The sequence below is a fragment of the Palaemon carinicauda genome, chromosome 13, assembly GCF_036898095.1.
Source record: "Palaemon carinicauda isolate YSFRI2023 chromosome 13, ASM3689809v2, whole genome shotgun sequence".
In the NCBI taxonomy this organism is placed as follows: Eukaryota; Metazoa; Arthropoda; class Malacostraca; order Decapoda; family Palaemonidae; genus Palaemon; species Palaemon carinicauda.
In genome coordinates, this window is record NC_090737.1 from 127,321,257 (window position 1) to 127,337,924 (window position 16,668).

General features: G+C 38.5%; 1 protein-coding gene across 1 annotated transcript in view; it reads right to left on the bottom strand.

Annotated features, from left to right (window-relative positions):
* The window catches only part of LOC137652074 (heat shock 70 kDa protein cognate 4-like), a 37,563-nt gene extending 21,243 nt beyond the window's left edge, over window positions 1-16,320 (bottom strand). The window contains exon 1 of the mRNA XM_068385282.1: window positions 16,273-16,320. The gene's annotated coding sequence lies outside the window, so the exon portion shown is untranslated. The remainder of the gene's footprint in view (window positions 1-16,272) is intronic.
* Between the last annotated feature and the right edge of the window lie 348 nt (window positions 16,321-16,668).

Below are 16,668 nucleotides of genomic sequence, written 5' to 3' on the forward strand. Positions count from 1 at the left end.
TGTCTTCTTGATGAAGTTTTGCTTGTACCAAAACTTTTTCAAGGGGACAGATGGACCAGATACTGGACCATCTCTTTTTGATTCATGAAGTTAGGAAGAAGTCTAGTTTTCTGGTCTGCAATGTCTTCTTGATGAAGTTTTGCCTATACCAAAACTTTTTCAAGGTGACAGATGCACCAGATACTGGATCGTCTCTTTTTGATTCATGAAGTTAGGTGAAAGTCTAGTTTTCTGGTTTGCAATGTCTTCTTGATGAAGTTTTGCCTCTACCAAAACCTTTTCAAGGTGACAGATGGACCAGATACTGGTTCGTCTCTTTTTGATTCATGAAGTTAGGTGGAAGTCTAGTTTTCTGGTCTGCAATGTCTTCTTGATGAAGTTTTGCCTGTACCAAAACTTTATCAAGGTGACAGATGTACCAGATACTGGATCGTCTCTTTTTGATTCGTGAAGTTAGGAAGAAGTATAGTTTTCTGGTTTGCAATGTCTTCTTGATGAAGTTTTGCTTGTACCAAAACTTTTTCAAGGTGACAGATGGACCAGATACTGGACCATCTCTTTTTGATTCATGAAGTTAGGAAGAAGTCTAGTTTTCTGGTCTGCAATGTCTTCTTGATGAAGTTTTGCTTGTACCAAAACTTTTTCAAGGTGACAGATGGACCAGATACTGGACCATCTCTTTTTGATTCATGAAGTTAGGAAGAAGTCTAGTTTTCTGGTCTGCAATGTCTTCTTGATGAAGTTTTGCCTGTACCAAAACTTTTTCAAGGTGACAGATGGACCAGATACTGGACCATCTCTTTTTGATTCATGAAGTTAGGAAGAAGTCTAGTTTTCTGGTCTGCAGTGTCTTCTTGATGAAGTTTTGCTTGTACCAAAACTTTTTCATGGTGACATATGAACCATATACTGGACCATGTCTTCATGAAGTTAGGAAGAAGTCTAGTTTTCTGGTCTGCAATGTCTTCTTGATGAAGTTTTGCCTATACCAAAACTTTTCCAAGGTGACAGATGCACCAGATACTGGATCGTCTCTTTTTGATTCGTGAAGTTAGGAAGAAGTATAGTTTTCTGGTTTGCAATGTCTTCTTGATGAAGTTTTGCCTAGAACAAAACTTTTTCAAGGTGACAGATGCACCAGATACTGGATCGTCTCTTTTTGATTCGTGAAGTTAGGAAGAAGTCTAGTTTTCTGGTCTGCAATGTCTTCTTGATGAAGTTTTGCCTGTACCAAAACTTTTTCAAGGTGACAGATGCACCAGATACTGGATCGTCTCTTTTTGATTCGTGAAGTTAGGAAGAAGTATAGTTTTCTGGTTTGTAATGTCTTCTTGATGAATTTTTGCCGCTACCAAAACTTTTTCAAGGTGACAGATGGACCAGATACTGGATCGTCTCTTTTTGATTCGTGAAGTTAGGAAGAAGTATAGTTTTCTGGTTTGCAATGTCTTCTTGATGAAGTTTTGCCTATACCAAAACTTTTCCAAGGTGACAGATGCACCAGATACTGGATCGTCTCTTTTTGATTCGTGAAGTTAGGAAGAAGTCTAGTTTTCTGGTCTGCAATGTCTTCTTGGTGAAGTTTTGCCTGTACCAAAACTTTTTCAAGGTGACAGATGCACCAGATACTGGATCGTATCTTTTTGATTCGTGAAGTTAGGAAGAAGTATAGTTTTCTGGTTTGTAATGTCTTCTTGATGAATTTTTGCCGCTACCAAAACTTTTTCAAGGTGACAGATGGACCAGATACTGGATCGTCTCTTTTTGATTCATGAAGTTAGGTGGAAGTCTAGTTTTCTGGTTTGCAATGTCTTCTTGGTGAATTTTTGCCGCTACCAAAACTTTTTCAAGGTGACAGATGGACGAGATACTGGATCGTCTCTTTTTGATTCATGAAGTTAGGTGGAAGTTTAGTTTTCTGGTCTGCAATGTCTTCTTGATGAAGTTATCCTGTACCAAAACTTTTTCAAGGTGACAGATGGACCAGATACTGGACCATCTCTTTTTGATTCATGAAGTTAGGAAGAAGTCTAGTTTTCTGGTCTGCAATGTCTTCTTGATGAAGTTTTGCTTGTACCAAAACCTTTTCAAGGTGACAGATGGACCAGATACTGGACCATCTCTTTTTGATTCATGAAGTTAGGAAGAAGTCTAGTTTTCTGGTCTACAATGTCTTCTTGATGAAGTTTAGCTTGTACTAAAACTTTTTCAAGGGGACAGATGGACCAGATACTGGACCATCTCTTTTTGATTCATGAAGTTAGGAAGAAGTCTAGTTTTCTGATCTGCAATGTCTTCTTGATGAAGTTTTGCTTGTACCAAAACTTTTTCAAGGTGACAGATGGACCAGATACTGGACTATCTCTTTTTGATTCATGAAGTTAGGAAGAAGTCTAGTTTTCTGATCTGCAATGTCTTCTTGATGAAATTTTGCTTGTACCAAAACTTTTTCAAGGTGGCAGATGGACCAGATACTGGACCATCTCTTTTTGATTCATGAAGTTAGGAAGAAGTCTAGTTTTCTGATCTGCAATGTCTTCTTGATGAAGTTTTGCTTATACCAAAACTTTTTCAAGGTGACAGATGGACCAGATACTGGACCATCTCTTTTTGATTCATGAAGTTAGGAAGAAGTCTAGTTTTCTGGTTTGTAATGTCTTCTTGATGAAGTTCTGCTTGTACCAAAACTTTTTCAAGGTGGCAGATGGACCAGATACTGGACCATCTCTTTTTGATTCATGAAGTTAGGAAGAAGTCTAGTTTTCTGGTTTGTAATGTCTTCTTGATGAAGTTTTGCTTGTACCAAAACTTTTTCAAGGTGACAGATGGACCAGATACTGGACCATCTCTTTTTGATTCATGAAGTTAGGAAGAAGTCTAGTTTTCTGATCTGCAATGTCTTCTTGATGAAGTTTTGCTTATACCAAAACTTTTTCAAGGTGACAGATGGACCAGATACTGGACCATCTCTTTTTGATTCATAAAGATAGGAAGAAATCTAGTTTTCTGGTCTGCAATGTCTTCTTGATGAAGTTTTGCTTGTACCAAAACTTTTTCAAGGTGACAGATGGACCAGATACTGGACCATCTCTTTTTGATTCATGAAGTTAGGAAGAAGTCTAGTTTTCTGGTCTGCAATGTCTTCTTGATGAAGTTTTGCTTGTACCAAAACTTTTTCAGGGTGACAGATGGACCAGATACTGGACCATCTCTTTTTGATTCATGAAGTTAGGAAGAAGTCTAGTTTTCTGGTCTGCAATGTCTTCTTGATGAAGTTTTGCTTGTACCAAAACTTTTTCAAGGTGACAGATGGACCAGATACTGGACCATCTCTTTTTGATTCATGAAGGTAGGAAGAAGTCTAGTTTTCTGGTCTGCAATGTCTTCTTGATGAAGTTTTGCTTGTCCCAAAACTTTCTCAAGGTGACAGATGGACCAGATACTGGACCATCTCTTTTTGATTCATGAAGTTAGGAAGAAGTCTAGTTTTCTGGTCTGCAATGTCTTCTTGATGAAGTTTTGCTTGTACCAAAACTTTTTCAAGGTGACAGATGGACTAGATACTGGACCATCTCTTTTTGATTCATGAAGTTAGGAAGAAGTCTAGTTTTCTGGTCTGCGATGTCTTCTTGATGAAGTTTTGCTTGTACCAAAATTTTTTCAAGGTGACAGATGGACCAGATACTGGACCATCTCTTTTTGATTCATGAAGTTAGGAAGAAGTCTAGTTTTCTGGCTTGCAATGTCTTCTTGATGAAGTTTTGCTTGTACCAAAACTTTTTCAAGGTGACAGATGGACCAGATACTGGACCATCTCTTTTTGATTCATGAAGTTAGGAAAAATTCTAGTTTTCTGGTCTGCAATGTCTTTTTGATGAAGTTTTGCTTGTACCAAAACTTTTTCAAGGTGACAGATGGACCAGATACTGGACCATCTCTTTTTGATTCATGAAGTTAGGAAGAAGTCTAGTTTTCTGGTCTGCGATGTCTTCTTGATGAAGTTTTGCTTGTACCAAAATTTTTTCAAGGTGACAGATGGACCAGATACTGGACCATCTCTTTTTGATTCATGAAGTTAGGAAGAAGTCTAGTTTTCTGGCTTGCAATGTCTTCTTGATGAAGTTTTGCCTGTACCAAAACTTTTTCAAGGTGACAGATTCACCAGATACTGGATCGTCTCTTTTTGATTCATGAAGTTAGGTGAAAGTCTAGTTTCCTGGTTTGCAATGTCTTCTTGATGAAGTTTTGCCTCTACCAAAACCTTTTCAAGGTGACAGATGCACCAGATACTGGATCGTCTCTTTTTGATTCATGAAGTTAGGTGGAAGTCTAGTTTTCTGGTCTGCAATGTCTTCTTGATGAAGTTTTGCCTGTACCAAAACTTTATCAAGGTGACAGATGTACCAGATACTGGATCGTCTCTTTTAGATTCATGAAGTTAGGAAGAAGTCTAGTTTTCTGGTGTACAATGTCTTCTTGATGAAGTTTTGCCTCTACCAAAACCTTTTCAAGGTGAGAGATGCACCAGATACTGGATCGTCTCTTTTTGATTCATGAAGTTAGGTGGAAGTCTAGTTTTCTGGTCTGCAATGTCTTCTTGATGAAGTTTTGCCTGTAACAAAACTTTATCAAGGTGACAGATGTACCAGATACTGGATCGTCTCTTTTTGATTCGTGAAGTTAGGAAAAAATCTAGTTTTCTGGTCTGCAATGTCTTCTTGATGAAGTTTTGCTTATACCAAAACTTTTTCAAGGTGAGAGATGCACCAGATACTGGATCTTCTCTTTTTGATTCATGAAGTTAGGTGGAAGTCTAGTTTTCTGGTCTGCAATGTCTTCTTGATGAAGTTTTGCCTGTACCAAAACTTTTTCAAAGTGACAGATGCACCAGATACTGGATCGTCTCTTTTTGATTCATGAAGTTAGGAAGAAGTCTAGTTTTCTGGTCTGCAATGTCTTCTTGATGAAGTTTTGCCACAACCAAAACTTTTTCAAGGTGACCGATGGACCAGATACTGGATCGTCTCTTTTTGATTCATGAAGTTAGGTGGAAGTCTAGTTTTCTGGTCTGCAATGTCTTCTTGATGAAGTTTTGCCTGTACCAAAACTTTATCAAGGTGACAGATGTACCAGATACTGGATCGTCTCTTTTTGATTCGTGAAGTTAGGAAGAAGTCTAGTTTTCTGGTCTGCAATGTCTTCTTGATGAAGTTTTGCTTGTACCAAAACTTTTTCAAGGTGAGAGATGCACCAGATACTGGATCTTCTCTTTTTGATTCATGAAGTTAGGTGGAAGTCTAGTTTTCTGGTTTGCAATGTCTTCTTGGTGAAGTTTTGCCTGTACCAAAACTTTTTCAAGGTGACAGATGCACCAGATACTGGATCGTCTCTTTTTGATTCATGAAGTTAGGTGGAAGTCTAGTTTTCTGGTTTGCAATGTCTTCTTGATGAAGTTTTGCTTGTACCAAACTTTTTCAAGGTGACAGATGGACAGATACTGGATCATCTCTTTTTGATTCATGAAGTTAGGTGGAAGTCTAGTTTTCTGGTCTGCAATGTCTTCTTGATGAAGTTATCCTGTACCAAAACTTTTTCAAGGTGACAGATGGACCAGATACTGGACCATCTCTTTTTGATTCATGAAGTTAGGAAGAAGTTTAGTTTTCTGGTCTGCAATGTCTTCTTGATGAAGTTTTGCTTGTACCAAAACTTTTTCAAGGTGACAGATGGACCAGATACTGGACCATCTCTTTTTGATTCATGAAGTTAGGAAGAAGTCTAGTTTTCTAGTTTGCAATGTCTTCTTGATGAAGTTTTGCTTGTACCAAAACTTTTTCATGGTGACAGATGGACCAGATATTGGACCATGTCTTTTTGATTCATGAAGTTAGGAAAAAGTCTAGTTTTCTAGTTTGCAATGTCTTCTTGATGAAGTTTTGCTTGTACCAAAACTTTATCAAGGTGACAGATGCACCAGATACTGGATCGTCTCTTTTTGATTCATGAAGTTAGGTGGAAGTCTAGTTTTCTGGTCTGCAATGTCTTCTTGATGAAATTTTGCCTGTACCAAAACTTTTTCAAGGCGACAGATGCACCAGATACTGGATCGTCTCTTTTTGATTCGTGAAGTTAGGAATAAGTCTAGTTTTCTGGTCTGCAATGTCTTCTTGATGAGATTTTGCTTGTACCAAAACTTTTTCAAGGTGACAGATGCACCAGATACTGGGCCATATCTTTTTGATTCATGAAGTTAGGAAGAAGTCTAGTTTTCTGGTTTGTAATGTCTTCTTGATGAAGTTTTGCTTGTACCAAAACTTTTTCAAGGTGACAGATGCACCAGATACTGGATCGTCTCTTTTCGATTCATGAAGTTAGGAAGAAGTCTAGTTTTCTGGTCCGCAATGTCTTCTTGATGAAATTTTGCCTGTAACAAAACTTTTTCATGGTGACAGATGGACCAGATACTGGACCATGCCTTTGTGATTCATGAAGTTAGGAAGAAGTCTAGTTTTCTGGTCTGCAATATCTTCTTGATGAAGTTTTGCCTGTACCAAAACTTTTTCAAGGTGACAGATGCACCAGATACTGGATCGTCTCTTTTTGATTCATGAAGTTAGGTGGAAGTCTAGTTTTCTGGTCTGCAATGTCTTCTTGATGAAGTTATCCTGTACCAAAACTTTTTCAAGGTGACAGATGGACCAGATACTGGACCATCTCTTTTTGATTCATGAAGTTAGTTGGAAGTCTAGTTTTCTGGTCTGCAATGTCTTCTTGATGAAGTTTTGCTTGTACCAAAACTTTTTCATGGTGACAGATGGACCAGATATTGGACCATGTCTTTTTGATTCATGAAGTTAGGAAAAAGTCTAGCTTTCTGGTTGGCAATGTCTTCTTGATGAAGTTTTGCCTCTACCAAAACTTTTTCAAGGTGACAGATGGACTAGATACTGGATCGTCTCTTTTTGATTCGTGAAGTTAGGAAGAAGTCTAGTTTTCTGGCTTGCAATGTCTTCTTGATGAAGTTTTGCTTGTACCAAAACTTTTTCAAGGTGACAGATGCACCAGATACTGGATCGTCTCTTTTTGATTCATGAAGTTAGGAAGAAGTCTAGTTTTCTGGTTTGCAATATCTTCTTGATAAAGTTTTGCTTGTACCAAAACTTTTTCAAGGTGACAGATGCACCAGATACTGGATCGTCTCTTTTTGATTCATGAAGTTAGGAAGAAGTCTAGTTTTCTGGCTTGCAATGTCTTCTTGATGAAGTTTTGCTTGTACCAAAACTTTTTCAAGGTGACAGATGCACCAGATACTGGATCGTCTCTTTTTGATTCATGAAGTTAGGAAGAAGTCTAGTTTTCTGGCTTGCAATGTCTTCTTGATGAAGTTTTGCTTGTACCAAAACTTTTTCAAGGTGACAGATGCACCAGATACTGGATCGTCTCTTTTTGATTCATGAAGTTTGGAAGAAGTCTAGTTTTCTGGTTTGCAATGTCTTCTTGATGAAGTTTTGCCTGTACCAAAACTTTTTCAAGGTGACAGATGCACCAGATACTGGATCGTCTCTTTTCGATTCATGAAGTTAGGAAGAAGTCTAGTTTTCTGGCTTGCAATGTCTTCTTGATGAAATTTTGCCTGTACCAAAACTTTTTCAAGGTGACAGATACACCAGATACTGGATCGTCTCTTTTTGATTCATGAAGTTAGGTGGAAGTCTAGTTTTCTGGTCTGCAATGTCTTCTTGATGAAGTTATCCTGTACCAAAACTTTTTCAAGGTGACAGATGGACCAGATACTGGACCATCTCTTTTTGATTCATGAAGTTAGTTGGAAGTCTAGTTTTCTGGTTTCAATGTCTTCTTGATGAAGTTTTGCCTGTACCAAAACTTTATCAGGATGACAGATGCACCAGATACTGGATCGTCTCTTTTTGATTCGTGAAGTTAGGAATAAGTCTAGTTTTCTGGTTTGCAATGTCTTCTTGATGAAGTTTTGCCTGTACCAAAACTTTTTCAAGGTGACAGATGCACCAGATACTGGATCGTCTCTTTTTGATTCATGAAGTTAGGTGGAAGTCTAGTTTTCTGGTTTGCAATGTCTTCTTGATGAAGTTTTACCTGTACCAAAACTTTTTCAAGGTGGCAGATGCACCAGATACTGGATCGTCTCTTTTTGATTCATGAAGTTAGGAAGAAGTCTAGTTTTCTGGTTGGCAATGTCTTCTTGATGAAGTTTTGCCTGTACCAAAACTTTTTCAAGGTGACTGAAGCACCAGATACTGGATCGTCTCTTTTGGATTCATGAAGTTAGGTGGAAGTCTAGTTTTCTGGTTTGCAATGTCTTCTTGATGAAGTTTTGCCTCTACCAAAACTTTTTCAAGGTGACAGATGCACCAGATACTGGATCGTCTCTTTTTGATTCATGAAGTTAGGTGGAAGTCTAGTTTTCTGGTTTGTAATGTCTTCTTGATGAAGTTTTGCCTCTACCAAAACTTTTTCAAGGTGACAGATGGACCAGATACTGGATCGTCTCTTTTTGATTCTTGAAGTTAGGTGGAAGTCTAGGTTTCTGGTCTGCAATGTCTTCTTGATGAAGTTTTGCCTGTACCAAAACTTTTTCAAGGTGACAGATGCACCAGATACTGGATCTTCTCTTTTTGATTCATGAAGTTAGGTGGAAGTCTAGTTTTCTGGTTGGCAATGTCTTCTTGATGAAGTTTTGCCTCTACCAAAACTTTTTCAAGGTGACAGATGCACCAGATACTGGATCGTCTCTTTTTTATTCATGAAGTTAGGAAGAAGTCTAGTTTTCTGGTTTGCAATGTCTTATTGATGAAGTTTTGCCTGTACCAAAACTTTTTCAAGGTGACAAATGCACCAGATACTGGATCGTCTCTTTTAGATTCATGAAGTTAGGAAGAAGTCTAGTTTTCTGGTTTGCAATGTCTTCTTGATGAAGTTTTGCCTGTACCAAAACTTTTTCAAGGTGACAGATGCACCAGATACTGGATCGTCTCTTTTTGATTCATGAAGTTAGGTGGAAGTCTAGTTTTCTGGTTTGCAATGTCTTCTTGGTGAAGTTTTGCCTGTACCAAAACTTTTTCAAGGTGACAGATGCACCAGATACTGGATCGTCTCTTTTTGATTCATGAAGTTAGGTGGAAGTCTAGTTTTCTGGTCTGCAATGTCTTCTTGATGAAATTTTGCCTGTACCAAAACTTTATCAAGGTGACAGATGCACCAGATACTGGATTGTCTCTTTTTGATTCGTGAAGTTAGGAAGAAGTCTATTATTCTGGTTTGCAATGTCTTCTTGATGAAGTTTTGCTTGTACCAAAACTTTTTCAAGGTGACAGATGCACCAGATACTGGATCGTCTCTTTTTGATTCGTGAAGTTAGGAAGAAGTCTAGTTTTCTGGTTTCCAATGTCTTCTTGATGAAGTTTTGCTTATACCAAAACTTTTTCAAGGTGACAGATGCACCAGATACTGGATCTTCTCTTTTTGATTCATGAAGTTAGGTGGAAGTCTAGTTTTCTGGTTTGCAATGTCTTCTTGGTGAAGTTTTGCCTCTACCAAAACTTTTTCAAGGTGACAGATTCACCAGATACTGGATCGTCTCTTTTTGATTCATGAAGTTAGGTGGAAGTCTAGTTTTCTGGTTTGCAATATTTTCTTGATGAAGTTTAGCTTGTACCAAATTTTTTTCAAGATTACAGATACACCAGATACTGGATCGTCTCTTTTAGATTCATGAAGTTAGGTGGAAGTCTAGTTTTCTGGTTTGCAATATATTCTTGATGAAGTTTTGCCTATACCAAAACTTTTTCAAGGGGACAGATGCACCAGATACTGGATCGTCTCTTTTTGATTCATGAAGTTAGGTGGAAGTCTAGTTTTCTGGTTTGCAATGTCTTCTTGATGAAGTTTTGCCTGTACCAAAACCATTTCAAGGTGACAGATACACCAGATACTGGATTGTCTCTTTTTGATTCATGAAGTTAGGTGGAAGTCTAGTTTTCTGGTTTGCAATGTCTTCTTGGTGAAGTTTTGCCTCTACCAAAACTTTTTCATGGTGACAGATAGACCAGATACTGGACCATGTCTTTTTGATTCATGAAGTTAGGTGGAAGTCTAGTTTTCTGGTTTGCAATATATTCTTGATGAAGTTTTGCCTATACCAAAACTTTTTCAAGGTGACAGATGCACCAGATACTGGATCGTCTCTTTTTGATTCATGAAGTTAGGTGGAAGTCTAGTTTTCTGGGTTACAATGTCTGCTTGGTGAAGTTTTGCCTGTACTAAAACTTTTTCATGGTGACAGATGGACCAGATACTGGACCATGTCTTTGTGATTCATTAAGTTAGGAAGAAGTCTAGTTTTCTGGTCTGCAATATCTTCTTGATGAAGTTTTGCCTGTACCAAAACTTTTTCAAGGTGACAGATGGACCACACACTCGACCATCTCTTTTTGATTCATTAAGTTTGGAAGAAGTCTAGTTTTATGGTATGCAATGTCTTCTTGATGAAGTTTTGCTTATACCAAAACTTTTTCAAGGTGACAGATGGACCAGACGCTAGACCATCTCTCTTTGATTCATGAAATTAGGTAGAAGTCTAGTTTTGTTTTCTGCAATGTCTAATTGATAAAGATTTTCTAGTACCAAACCTTTTTCAAGGTAACAGATGAACCAGGTACTAGACCATCTCTTTCTCATTCACGATTTTTGAAGAATTATTATTTTGTAGTCTGCTATGACATCTTGATAAATTTTTCCTTGTGCCAAATCTTTTTCAAGGTGACAGATGGACTATATGAAGAATGACCTTCCATCAAAGGGATTAACCGGTGATGAAGTGTGGGACAGAGGTAGATTGAGAACGCTGGCGAAACATCGACCCCACATAAAAGTGGGAAAAGATGCATACAAAGATGAAGAAGACATTCGTCATCATATGAAGATTTTCTTCTAAAAAATTTTCACCATGTTGACAAATAGTCTATCTCTCTCTCTCTCTCTCTCTCTCTCTCTCTCTCTCTCTCTCTCTCTCTCTCTCTCTCTCTCTCTCTCTCTCCTTTGTTGAAGTTTCACTTGTCCTGTAGGTAGTAGGTTGGCTAGGGCACCAGCCACTCGTAGAGATACTACTGCTAGAGATTTATGGGGTCTTTTGACTTGCCAGACAGTACTACATTGGATCATTCTCTCTGGTTACGGCTTATTTTCCCTTTGCCTACACACAGTGAATAGTCTGGCCTATTCTTACTTATTCTCCTTTGTCTTCAAACACCTGACAACACCGAGATTACTAAACAATTCTTATTCTCTCAAAAGGTTAACTACCGCACTGTAATTTTTCAGCGGCCACTTTCCTCTTGTTAACCCTTTCAGCGCTTGGAGTGAATTCAACAAAACTTCTGATAAAGCCAGATCTCTCCAGACCACAAAACCCTAGCTTGTTGATATTTTTTGGCACTGATAGGGTTAAAGGCAGAAGAGACTCTTCAGCAATGGTCAGCAGCTCTTCTGGGAGGACACTCCAAAACCAAACCATTGTTATCTAGTTTTGAGTAGGGCCATAGCCTCTATACCATGGTCTTCCACTGTCTTGGGCTAGAGTTCTCTTGCTTGAGGGTACACTCGGGCACACTATTCTATCTAATTTTTCTTCTTGTTCTGTTAAAAAATGTTATAGTTTATAAAGGAGATATATATTCTAATTATGTTACTCTTCTTAAAAATTTTATTTTTTCTTGTCTCCTTTCTTCGCTGGGCTATTTTCCCTGTTGGAACCCCTGGGCTTATAGCATCCTGCTTTTCCAAATAGGGTTGAAGCTTCGTAATTTATAATAATATCAATAATAATAATAATAATAATAATAATAATGGGTCTCTGTCAATGGACCATGTTTTGAAAGAGCTATCTGTTATCGACTCGACATGATAAAGGAAAACAGACAGTATAATGCCTGTCTCTTCACATTCAATAGAACTGAATGACAATGAATGGAGTGGGTGTGGTGGAAGGAATAGGGGGAAAAAAACCCACCAAGGACGAGACGAAGCAACACTAAAGTTGGTGCCGAGGTGGCTGTACTGTGGCAATGGGAGTTACTGCATAGCGGTCGTTACAAGTTAGGTCTTTTTTCGTTACTTTCTTATTTTTATATATATTTAGTTTACGTTCCAATCGATTGGAAGGTTTCGTGGGACTATTAACAGCCAAAGACGATAAGAGGCCTTTGATGAAGTTTTGGCTTATTAAAGTTTAGGTTCTCTCTCTCTCTCTCTCTCTCTCTCTCTCTCTCTCTCTCTCTCTCTCTCTCTCTCTCTCTCTCTCTCTCTCTCTCATACGGCTCCTACCATAATCATTGAAATTACATATCAGGACTGGGAATTCTCTCTCTCTCTCTCTCTCTCTCTCTCTCTCTCTCTCTCTCTCTCTCTCTCTCTCTCTCTCTCTCTCTCTCATACGGCTCCTACCATAATCATTGAAATTACAAACCAAGACTGTTGAGTCATCAGCAGCTACTGCCTAGTCCTCCCTGGTCCTAGCTTGGGTGGAAAGGAGGCTTGGGCGCTGATCATATATTATTATTATTATTATCATTATTATTATCATTAAATGCTAAGCTACAACCCTAGTTGGAAAGCCAGGATGCTATAAGCCCAGGGGCCCCAACAGGGAAAATAGCCCAGTGAGGAAAGGAAACAAGGAAAAATTAAATATTTTAAGAATAGTAACATTAAAATAAATATTTCCTATAAAAGCTATAAAAACTTTAACAAAACAAGAGGAAGAGAAACTAGATAAAATACTGTGCCCGAGTGTACCCTCAAGCAAGAGAACTCTAATCAAAGACAGTGAAAGACTATGGTACAGAGGCTATGGCACTACCCAAGACTAGAGAACAATGGTTTGATTTTGGAGTGTCCTTCTCCTAGAAGAGCTGCTTGCCATAGCTAGAGTCTCTTCTACCCTTACCAAGAGGAACGTAGCCACTGAACAATTACAGTGCAGTAGTTAACCCCTTGGGTGAAGAAGAATTGTTTGGTAATCCCAGTGTTGTCAGGAGTATGAGGACAGAGGAGAATCTGTAAAGAATATGCTAGCCTATTCGGTGTCTGTGTAGGCAAAGGGAAAGAACCGTAACCAGAGAGAAGGATCCAGTCAAAGGACCCCATAAATCTCTAGCGGTAGTATCTCAACGGCCGGCTGGTACCCTGGCCAACCTACTATCTACAGTCAGTCTCTAGGGCATTGTTCTGATTGCTATGGCAATGTTACTGTCCCTTGCCTCTGCCATTCATGAGTGACATTTAAACCTTTCAAAACATAACCTCCTCCCAACTTCGTTGGCGGGGGTAATAATTGCAGTTACAACATTCAGGACCACATTCATGTGTGGCTTGATAATGGCAGAGAAGAAAATCTTTGTAAATATAAAATGGAAATAGAAGAAATGAGATTCTGTGTGGGAAAGGGTCCCTGAAAAAAAGAAATGAAGTATGGAAAAGATAGAGGAAATTATTAACGAAAAAGAAGAAAGAGATGGAAAAATTGACATTCATAGAAATCATATTATAGTCATATGATGATTAATGAGTCCTAATTCTTATCATCCAGTTCTTTCATCTATACAGGATCATTATTCTAGTTTGGAAAAAAACGTAAGCAGAGTTCCTTGCAATACGCACTTCTTCTTCTCTGTCTACATCTTTTCCACTTTTATGTGGGGTCGATGTTTCTGGTCAGCTTTCTCCATCTACCTCTGTCGCACACCTCATCACCGGTTGATCCCTTTGATCGAAGGTCATCCTTGATACAGTCCACCCACCTTCGCTTTGGTCTCCCTGTCCTTCTCGTTCCCTGTACTTCCATTTCCATTACTCTCCTCCCAATATACTGTTCAGGGAACGAGAAGGAGAGGGAGAAGGGGGCAGCTTGCAATACGCTCTGTATATTGAATTTGCATCTTTCATCTTGTAGAGCCTCCGTATTCTATGCCTCTTTATTGTTGGTCGTGTTAAACTAAAAGTTTCAGAAATAGAGAAAGTATAGAAATATTTAAGATTAAAAAAAAAACAGAGTTTGTACATAATGTACACAAGTCGTTGATTATACACATTATCTTTCAGGTTAATCTACTGCTAGAGAGTTATTGGGTCCTTTCACTGGCCAGACAGTACTCCATTGGATCCCTCTCTCTGATTACGGCTCATTTTTTCCTTGCTTACATATACACCAAATAGCCTGGCCTATTCTTTTCACATTCTACTGTCCTCATACACCTGATAACACTAAGATTATCAAACAGCTCTTCTTCACTCGAGGGATTAACGACTGCACTGTAATTGTTCAGTGGCTACTTTCCTCTTGGTAAGGGTAGAGGAGACCCTTTAGCTATGGTAAGCAGCTCTTCTAGGAGAAGGACACTCCGAAATCAAACCATTGTTCTCTAGTCTTGGGTAGTGCCATAGCCTCTGTACCATGGTCTTCCACTGTCTTGGGTTAGAGATCTCTTACTTGATGGTAAACTCGGGCACATTATTCTATCTTGTTTCTCTTCCGCTTGTTTTTATGAAGCTTTTATATTTTCTTATATGATAGATCTAATTTAATGCTGTTAATGATATCAAGATATTTTATTTTGAGTGTTAGCCTATTACTTCTCTTATACTTTATTTTTTTCCTTGTTTCCTTTCCTCAGTGGGCTATTTTTTCCTGATGGATCCCTTGGGCTTATAGCATCATGCTTTTCCAACTAGGGTTGTAACTTAGCAAGTAATAATAATAATAATAATAATAATAATAATAATAATAATAATAATAATAATATATCATGAACTAGCCACCCGCTCCCCTCACTGAAATGAAGGAGCAGAGGCTAATGAGGAATCTACACACGAAAGAAACAGGAATTATTCAGGTTCAGGTTTGGAGGTGAGGCATAGCCTATGTAACGGCGCCTCCAAGGATTATCTTATACAGTTTTATCTTTTCCTCCATATCAGGTTTAATACTTCTTTTTTCTATATTTCTTCCACTAAGTAAAAATAGCAAATAGAGATTTTTATCGGAGAAGTAGGATTTGCAAGACGTCGAAGCATAGATAAGGTAAGGAAGCAACCACAGATTGGTAAATGATTAGGATTAGTTTTATCAAATAGGGATCAGGAGGGTACACTTGAAAAAAAAAGTAATAAAATTACGTACTAGTCAATGAGTAGATGTTTAAAAACTTTATTGAAATGAAAGCAGACCAGTGGCGTAGCTAATGGGGGCGAGTGGGGGCATTTTGAAAATGCCCTTTGACCTCCAAAGCAGGGTCAGAAAATAACTTTGACAAGGCTAAAATCACGGAAATGACACCACCACCCCACACACACCTTCTTTCACATTCCGAGAGAGGGTAGGTGTGTTGGGGGTGTCTGGCTCTACATTCATAGAAAGTTACTAAAATCTCAAAATGTTAAAAAAAAGAAAAAAAAAAAACATCCATTGTAACAGTTTACAACCCCCCAAGAGCAAATGCCAGTATCTTCCTTGAAGAATTCAATGAACTCGTTGAGATGATTATCATAGAGAAAAAAGGAATTAGTTATTTGTGGACTTAAATCTTTGGATGGATGACGCATCAAATCTTGATGCTTTATCATCTGGTGAGTTATTGGAATCATATCAATTGGTGAATAATGTCGACTGTGCGACTACTTTAACTGAACGAACAAGATAAAATGACAGTGGAGGTCTGTATAGGACCGGAAAAACCGCCGTCAAAGTAAAGTACATACATACATATACCAAGGCACTTCCCCCAATTTTGGGGGGTAGCCGACATCAACAAATGAAACAAAAAGAAAAAGGGGACCTCTACTTTCTACGTTCCTCCCAGCCAGACAAGGGACTCAACCGAGTTCAGCTGGTACTGCTAGGGTGCCACAGCCCACCCTCCTCCGTTATCCACCACAGATGAAGCTTCATAATGCTGAATCCCCTACTGCTGCTACCTCCGCGGTCATCTAAGGCACCTGAGGAAGCAGCAGGGCCTACCGGAACTGCGTCACAATCGCTCGCCATTCATTCCTATTTCTAGCACGCTCGCTTGCCTCTCTCACAACTATCCTCCTATCACCCAAAGCTTCCTTCACTCCATCCATCCACCCAAACCTTGCCCTTCCTCTTCTACTTCTCCCATCAACTCTTGCATTCATCACCTTCGTTAGCAGACAGCCAAAGTAAAGTAAGTACATTTAAAACTGCCATCAACTCACCAGGGTAAAGTGGACGGGGCCTTCACCAACTCAGGCCTTGTATCCCCCTAATATAGCTAAGTATCTACTGCTGATATCCCTAATCTTAATCTAATCGCAACGAAGGTTTTTGGGTATGTAACGAATTATAACAAAAATCTCTACTACGTAACTTTATAATAGACAAAGAGAGTTTGAAGGGATGCATTACGAGAGGATAAGCATTCGTGAATAAATTGAATTATAGACGGAATGGAGGACATCCTTTGAGAAATAAAAAAAATGTAGATGAGAAGTAAAGAAAATTAAGATGTATAAAAGAGAAACATATTCGAGAAAGAAGTAGGTTTACAAGAACAACCCTGATTAAGGAATAAATAAGAAGGTGAATAAAGATTAAATTGAAAACAAAATTGA